We start from the raw sequence: 8,770 nt of genomic DNA, 5'->3' as shown, positions 1-8,770 counted from the left end.
CCATGCTAGGATCAACAGCATCTAAACAGCACAAAAACTGGACAACACTGGCAGTTTAATGCAAGTCTCATCAGATATCTTTGCTGTAAAAGTTCTCCCCATGGAAACAAAGCTACTGTCGTAATAGACCAACTCTTTTATGTTTAACATTAACATTATTGTAATTTTTTTCTCTGATCTCTCATTTGTACTATGGACCAATCTCAGGCCTTGTCACATTTATACTGGCCCAACACTTTTTTCCATGTTTCCTTACCTGGATAAAATGCATTGAGGAAAGCAAGAAATAAATCTCTGCGAGGTTTTACCTCTTCTGTAGGTCTAGAGAGCTCTATATCACCAAAGCTCAGTATTTCTAGTTAGACTGTTGGGAAAAAAACGTTGGTAGTATAAAAAAGCATTTCTGTAAAGGTCCTCACAGAGTTTTCAAAACATTATTTTAATAATCTAAATCCATGCAAAACCAGGAAGATACAAATGGACAGGTATTTTAAAGTGCTTCTACTGCCAGAAGAGCACAGCTATCCAGAAGCACTGTAAAATCAGTCTACTATCATAGATTTATATAAGTATGGATTTAAGACTTATCTTCAGGCACCTAATTTGCATAAAATAAGTGACCTTTTTTGTCATGCAAGTGGAATGTTTTCAGTTCTCTAGAAGAACTCAAACGTTGTCTGCATTTCTGCACAGTAGCTTTGTGTACCTATGGAAGGGAGATATAAAACTGTAATTCCTTGTCACTGAAATTGCACATTAACATCCTGACAGTCTAGGCTCTTATAACACCCACTTATTCTAGTGACCTTTTCCACATTCACTCCTGACCTTGGAAGAGTTATCCTCAGCTAACAAGCACTGTCCTAAATGAATTTTTGCCATGTGGCTTATAAAGTGCTCTGAGTGAAACACTCTGAGGGCCAGATCCCAATCTGAATGAGCTGGGTAAAACATAGCAGCACCTGACCCCTTTTGCAAAGATCCCCACGTGGGCTGGACCTCCCTTGCCCAGTGAAACAGGTATGAGAGAGAAGAAATCTTCAGAACCTGAGAGAATCTTTCAGTCAGTCTCTTAATCTGTAAATGTAGCTTAGATTGTGAGGCCATGCCAAATTATTTTTGTCAGTGTAATTCACTACAGCAAACCAAATATATCAAGACTGTGTATCCCTATCTACTCCCTGCTCACCCCCACAAAAAAAAAAAAAATCAAGTAAATTACCATGTTTCCTTCTCTACCATGTTATTCTAATCACAAGGAATTTCCTTGAGGAAATTGCTTTAATTTTGATCCTAAGTAGTTCTGATCCTTAGTTTTCTATTTCAGTTCAAGAGTTTATCTTCAAGACAAATGTGCCAGTTGTTTGCCCTCACACTACTTTGGATGGCCTTGCTTAGCCTGGGCCTGTTAGGTCAGAGAGTGCAAAGGCAGCTGCCTGTCATTTGCAGGTGAAATGTTTATATTCTAGAAATGATAAATTGGGATCTTTTGATAAGACAATATTCTGTAGCTTTTTGTTAAATTTAATAGTAGGAATAAAAGCATAAAATAAATCAATTTGCCTGTACATATACTCAAGCAGGTATGTACACAGGAAGCTCTCTCTGGTTATCAAATTATTTTAGCTCTATTCTTATTTGGTATGTCTATACCTTTAACCATGAATTTTGAAATTTAAAAGGTTAAAGATACCACCTTAAGATTATGACCTAGTTTATAAGTAGGTCCTATTTGTGCAATAGGACAAAGGGGATATTTTCAAACCTTTTGATCTTTGGAAGGAAAAATTTTATGGGAAGGAGATAAGCCTGTTATCCAGTACTCCATCGTAAAAACAATAATGAATGATTTCTATTCCTTGCAGCAGCAAAATCAGATACATTTCAAGCTTTCCAGTATATGTAGAAGTTTAATTTGATTTGAACTGAAAACCCAGTTTTCAATGCATTCATTACACCAGTACAATCAATTATTTGAGTAAATCAGCAGTCTTTAAACAGGGAAGAACCTTCATCATACAGAGTTATTTTCCCTCTTCCTTCACTGCTGGTAGTAGAAAATAGATCAGTAGAATTCTCAACGTAAAATGTGAGGATTCCCATCTTCCAAATGAGTGCCAGGCAAGTCCGGTTTTGAGATATCTCAGGCTAAAGGAAGTCTCCTGGATCAATTACTCCAGCCCTTTACTTGCTGTGTGAAAAAAAAAAAAGTGGCTGTGACATCACTCTCTTGGCCATGCATTTCCAAGGAGGAGAAAAAGACCATGGGTACACAGAGAGCCTTCCCATTCTAGCAAAGGTGAAGGAGTTTTGATGCCCACTCATATTTGCTGTTTCCAGCTGTCCATGGCCAGTGATTGCCCACGCAGCAATGAGAAGTCTGGCTGTTCTTGGGGCCCAGAGCCTTAACTCCAGGAACTCAAGGAGCACAGCACCTTCCATGTAGTTATATCCATCAAGGTCTGCACCCAGAGTATGATACTTCATCACACAAAAGTGACCACTAAATCTTTCAGTTAACTACAGAGGCATTTATAATTCAAGTACAAATAGGGTAATAATAAGGAACATTTGCTGCTTTTCGTGCTCCTTCTAGTCCATTAAATATACCATTTATTGCTGTGTTAAATTCCTTTTCTCCTTTGTGCATCACATAAATATTTAGTTACATGCAGTCATTGCTACAGGTTCAATCTATGTACAAATCAAGGAAACAAAAGCACGGCCTTTGATATGAGAAAATTATAAGCAAGAACATTGCACCTTTTGATAAAATCTCCAAGGCCAAGGGGAGTTTGTTTTGGGAAGAGATAACAGTATTGGATATAGCATATTGAAGCTGATCTATATTACGTTCCCAGCACTGGTCTTTTGTAGTAACAAGTAGCCAATTAGTGAAGTCTTTTTATTTCATGTACTTTTCTTCTCTCACTAATATATACTAACTAGGAGACTGATCTTGACACAGTTCAGAAATCTTTCCCTGCAGTCTCAACCTCTCTTCATTCATAGTCCCTTATTTACCTTTAGTAGTCAAACTGTTCTGCCCATATCCTTTTGTTTTAATGATCACAGATGGTCACTGATGTATCCTGAACAAAGTACATTATTGTACAAGTGATCCCTCTGATGGCAGACACTATCCTGAGGTTTCCATGCATAACCACACATGGGCACATAAGCCTTTAAGCCCTGCTGAGTGTGAATCATCCTGTAAAGCATCAGAAGGCATCGGGCTGGGTGAACTGCTCTCTTCCCATTGTCTGTGTCTGGCCAGAAGCCAAAAACTTCTCTTTTTTTAAATTCTTTTTTTTTTTTTTCTGTCTCCTAACTAGTACCATGATAACTTAGAAATGGATGGTTTTAAAACAATATCTATATCTAAATGTCACCTACTTTTTAGCACCCTCAAGTAACAACATGCATAAAAGGTGGTCTAGAGTGTGCAGATACATAGAAATATATTTACTGAAATCCTCATGCACAGCACAGATACTGTGCACGGCTTTCTCTGTGCTGCTGAAATACCCCAGGGTCTGATGCACTTCAGTCAGCAGCAGAGAGGAGCCTGACTCTCAGCACACTGCAGAGAGTGCAAACCACAACTACTCCTCAAGCAATGAAGCATATTATTCCCCAGCTCACCACCCAGCTCAGCAAAAGGCATTATCAGCACCTATAACTCTCATGTTTGCACCTTCCAGATCTTGTTGGACATTCTTCTGGGGTCATTTTTAAAGCTTCCCAGGATGCACACATTAGTTCTGATCCTTTCACAGAATTTGTGTTATGGAAGGCCTCATCATTCCTTCAAAAGTAAAATTTTAGACAGGAAGTTTAACAATTACTTTTTTTTTGGGGGGGGGTGATTTTTGCTCAAGATGTATCATTCCTCTGTAAGTATTTAAATTTTCAAAATATGTCCATATACACTGAAGGTTTGGTGGTTTATCTCAGTTTTAGACTTATTTAATGGTTTTCATACATTGAAAACTTCTTTAAATGCTTGAAATTCACATAAATCATTTCAGCAACGTAAAATAAAAGATTTATAAACCTGAGTGTGTATAGCAAATAAAAATGATGAAAATTAGTATTTCAGGTATCACACAAATAAAACAGCCACCCCAAATCCCTGCACCCAAGGCATCTCCCGCAGAGTAAAAAAGGGCTTAAGTTCCTAACTATGTCAGATCACTTCCTACCATAGGAAGTCCTCGGGGATGTTAGACTGCATTCTTGGCTTCACAAGTCTGAAAAGATTACTCACTCATGCTCACTGAATTAAGTCGAAGATAATTGCATCCTGCCTATCAGAGAGAAAGGTGTTAAACCTTTGGAAACCATTGAACTACGTATAAAACTAACCAGTAGTTTGGGACGTGTTATAAATGAATGCTCCAATTTATTAATTAAATAAATTTATTAAATGATCCAAATATAAATTTAGAGAAAAACAATGAAAAGCCACTATCCAATCAGAAAGGGTCAGTGCTGAGCCCGGGTATCGGTGCTGGGTGAGACACAGGTCTGACCACTACAGCAGAGGGTCCCCTACATCTCACACAGAATGCTCTGTCCCAGCGATTTTTATATGGATTTTCTTCCCCGAGGCAGCGTCCCCTTTCTTCCTTTCAGGACTGCACATATTCATGTGGAGTCCTTTCTCTGTGCCGAGTTGAACAAAACCATGTCGGGGAGTGATGAGCACCCATGATCGCATTCCCAGAATTCGGTACTGAGATGTATCTCCGGGCTGGCCACGTTCATTTGTTTCTAAATGATGTTCTCCTTCCTCATGTCCAGGTGTTTTTGACACTGTGATGCAATTCCCAACACTGACTTGTGCGTTTTAAAAGACTTTTTGTAAGGGTATATCTTACCAGTACACAACTATAAAATATATGACAATTTTCTCTGCACAAATTATCATATATACATATAACAGGAAGGAAATATTTTTGCTGCCTCCACCTTTTATTGAAGGAGTGTTTTTACAGATGCAGTGGCTAAAGCAGACATTCCAGCAGCCCACACCATCCTAGGAAGAGGGCAGTGTTTTTACCAATTTTGACAGAGCTTGACTTTCTTTTCACAAGAATCTTTTTCTGTTTTCTTGCCTCTGGGTGAGCTCATGATTCCCTTCTCAGAAGATCTCTAGATCTAATAAGCTCTAAGCCTCAGCAAATCCCAGCCGATAAGAGGAGGAGCTTGTTCTTTCACCTTGAGGACAAGGAAGACTATTCATCTCTGCAGGACAAGTGCACTACAGTACTTGCAAAGTTCTTCCTGGCTTTCTGCCAGATTCCCACTGAGGCTACACACACCTTCTAGGATAGAACAGGATATTCCTAAGGAAGAACTGGTTAATTATATTATAAAAGTTTCAAATGTCATTTCCAAGAACAATAAAGGTTGTCTGAACAACTGCCTACCTGTACAGAATCCTGTCATATGATACATATCCTAATTCCAATGCTCGCATTGGGTCTTTGTTAAAAATAAATCATGCATCCAGCTGCTAATGTACTTCTTGGTTCAGTGACAACTACTCACTTGTGGTCAGGCTTTATGAGCAAAGAGCTGTTATCTGTAAAACAGGACTGAGTAATAGATAAAGGTTTTCTTTTTTAGTTTTGTTTACTACACATCTGTGTGACAATAAAATTGAAGGTAGTCAGGCTACTAAGAAGGGAATTTCTTTTTTGTTAGTGTATCAAAATACCACAAAAAACTGCAGAAATCCAAGAAGTGTTAGAGCGGTTTGGTTTCTTTAAGTGCTTTGGCACTTGTCTGTGATTTCTAGGTAGAGCCATCCCATGATAATTGGGTGATTTTCATGGGGTTTTCTCCTCAAGTACTGGTTCGTAATTTGACTCTGATTTCTACATTCCTCATTTTCTTACTCTTCCATCTTTCCAGCAGTCAACTTTTACAGCTATTATAAATTCTGTGTCAGTAACATTCATTTGAAAATTTTGTCAGAAAGTAGCAAAAGAATAAGCAATTGATCTGCGGAGTATTTTTAGCAAAATAATGATAGAAAACCCTCCTGCACTTTGGTCCATGCAAACCAGAAGCTGTCACTGCCCACAGGGGTTTTTTTTTGAGTTAGGTAATCCTGGCTAATCATGCCATGAGTAAAGAAAAACAGGAAAAGCAGAAAAGGTGAGGGTCTGGATCAAGTGTGGACAAATCACTAGTTCCATCTGCTAAGAAATGATGTTCAGCACAGTTTGATGCTGTTGAGCATTATCCAGGGGCATAAAACCTGCCAAAGGAAGTGAGAGGGAGGAATGTTTCAATGGAAAACTTTCTGAAAAGAAGATTGAAAGCAAAAGGTCACTGAGTTGATTTTTTTTTGAAAGAGATAGTTACTGGAAAGGGACAGAAAAACATGAAATTGAGCAATTAGACAGGCATGGAGAACCAGGGAAGCTTTTTCAGATGGAGACTGCAACTGAGATTTTGCAAGGAAAACTGGTAGGTAAAGGTTATTTTGTTACACGAAGAAGAGGAAAACAGTTTCAGAAAAATGGTTCTAGTGTGGTTTCTGAAGAAAACAAACATATTTACCTTAAGATGCAACTCAGGGAGTTAATGAAAAGTGTGTATTGGTGTGATATTTAGGAGATTTATGGAAGACATATATATCTATTCAGGAAGACTGGGACAGAAACAATATAAAGGTTTAGAAATAAGAACATTTAAAAATCTAAATTATAAGCCAGCAATGTGTCATTGTAGAAAGAAGGCAAAGATTATCTTGTGCTGCATTAGGCAGAGCATTGTCTACAGTTTGAGAAAGCTGATCCTTCCACTCTGCTCCAGCCTTGAAGATACTCAAAACCAAATGGACACCATCCTGAGGAACCTGCTCTCACAGACTCATCTTTGAGCAGAAATTTGGGCCAGAGGATCTTCACAGGTGCCTTCCTGCCTCAGCTGGTCTGTGATCCTAAACAGGAAGGAGGCAGAAAATACAGCATTTGGTACAACAATCAACAAATATTTCTTTGCAAATGTTTGCTGCTGCTGCAGCATAAAATAGCATTGATGTGTGAATACAATGCAATCAAATACACAAATATGCGTGACAGTAAGCACAATGACACAACAGACAAAAGCTGGATATAAAACTAGACAAAGAGGTAGATGGAAACTAAAGGTAAAGAAAGTTTTTTTCCTCAAAGCAACATTTGATATTTGAGAATTGGGGCTGTATTGGCAACACTGCCAAAATCCTCTGTTTCTGAATGAGATCTATAAATATTACATTACTAACTTTCTCAACTGTTAAAATGACTTAATAGCAAGCATGGGTTTACGTAACACTTCCAGGGAAACAAGACAATCTCTTGGATTTGATTACACAAAAGGTGAAAAAATTCAAGTGATTTCGGTAACCACTAAGCAAAACACCAAAGACCGTGGCCACAGGCCAAATAATTACATTTCCATAGTGTGAGGTATGAATGCTGGCATCAAGAATCCCAAAAGAGCAGAGAAATTTCTGAAAACCAGTAAGGGGCAGGAAACTTATAGATCAGGACAATGTGGATTACTCCTAAATCAGTATTAAGAAATGTTTGTATCTTTCTGGGCATTACAGAAATGTTGGGAAAATGTAATGCAGTAATGTCAAGTAAAATTGGTTCTTTCCTTTATTTTTTTCATTATTTTTTCATTAAATTTAAATTGTTTATCTTTTATTTTGTCTTAGGTAGTAGGCATCTTTAATGACTTGGGTAAAGTGACTCGTAAAGGGAAGAACAAGATAAATCATCAGAAATTAGAGCTATTTAGTATTTGTGTGATTCCTTCTTTTCTTTTAACAGCACTTCACATCATGCTGCAAAAACATCATTAGTTACAACACAGAAATTGTAACCTAAGAATTATAGTGACCTATCAGATATCTGTATCATCATCAAACTCAAGAGCCATTCGTGCTAAGTCAGACAGGGAGGGCAAAGTAAAATAATAGAAGAGGTCAATAAAATAATTATACATACCAGATACCATGATAAGGAGCACTTACAGAGCATAATCCACATTTTGCTATGGATTTACTATTACCAGTAAATGGGAAATATTTCACAATATCCTTGACTCACCCATGTGTGAGACATGATGCAATCAATTTCCATGGAAATTTGTATCTAGCCTTTTACTAGAACAGTACTTTGAACCCCATATTATTATGTCTTGGCAAAACTCAGGATTAAGGCTGCTCGCTGTCAAAGCAGGCTGTTTAGCACCCACAGACTGGAGAGGAAAAAAGGACATATTACTGACATTGTTCTCTGGTAACCCTGAGGAACTCTAAAATACAACTGCTAAGGTCAGTCATCCTGGTCTCTGATGACTACCCTGAAGGGTTGGGATTTTTTTAACTGAATTGTTTGAATCATTTAAGTCATTCTAAAGAGAAGAGTGGACTCTGTATACCATATCTCCACATCTCCCCAGTTACATCCCACAGCTTCTCTGCAGACCTAGCTGTACCTTTAGTGCGAAGCACAAGCTCTCCTAAAGAGCAGAGGCTGCTGGGTCACTGCCTTGCTGCCTTTCAGCTGTGGTTAAGGAGACGACAGAGAGGAGACAATTTTAGCCACTCAGTTGTTGGCTTCGCTGCCAAGCAATGTGACCTCTGGGATGAACTGAGCAGGTCTGACCAGCTCTGCACAGCAATGGATGGGCACTTCCTATTAACTCTGCAGGTTCTTAGAGCAGCCCAGGGAAAAGGACACACTACCAGTACCTTGAC

The 8,770-nt window shown here is 38.4% G+C and overlaps 1 long non-coding RNA gene across 1 annotated transcript; it reads right to left on the bottom strand.

Annotated features, from left to right (window-relative positions):
- Positions 1-5,639: 5,639 nt before the first annotated feature.
- Positions 5,640-8,273, bottom strand: LOC137468270 (uncharacterized). Its single transcript, XR_010995835.1, has 2 exons — positions 8,016-8,273; positions 5,640-6,958 (listed from the first exon to the last, which is right to left on the bottom strand). It is a non-coding gene; the product is annotated as an uncharacterized lncRNA (long non-coding RNA).
- Between the last annotated feature and the right edge of the window lie 497 nt (positions 8,274-8,770).

This window comes from Anomalospiza imberbis, chromosome 2, assembly GCF_031753505.1.
Source record: "Anomalospiza imberbis isolate Cuckoo-Finch-1a 21T00152 chromosome 2, ASM3175350v1, whole genome shotgun sequence".
In the NCBI taxonomy this organism is placed as follows: Eukaryota; Metazoa; Chordata; class Aves; order Passeriformes; family Viduidae; genus Anomalospiza; species Anomalospiza imberbis.
Note: the sequence above shows the minus strand (reverse complement) of the source record. Positions and strands in the feature narration are given on the sequence as shown.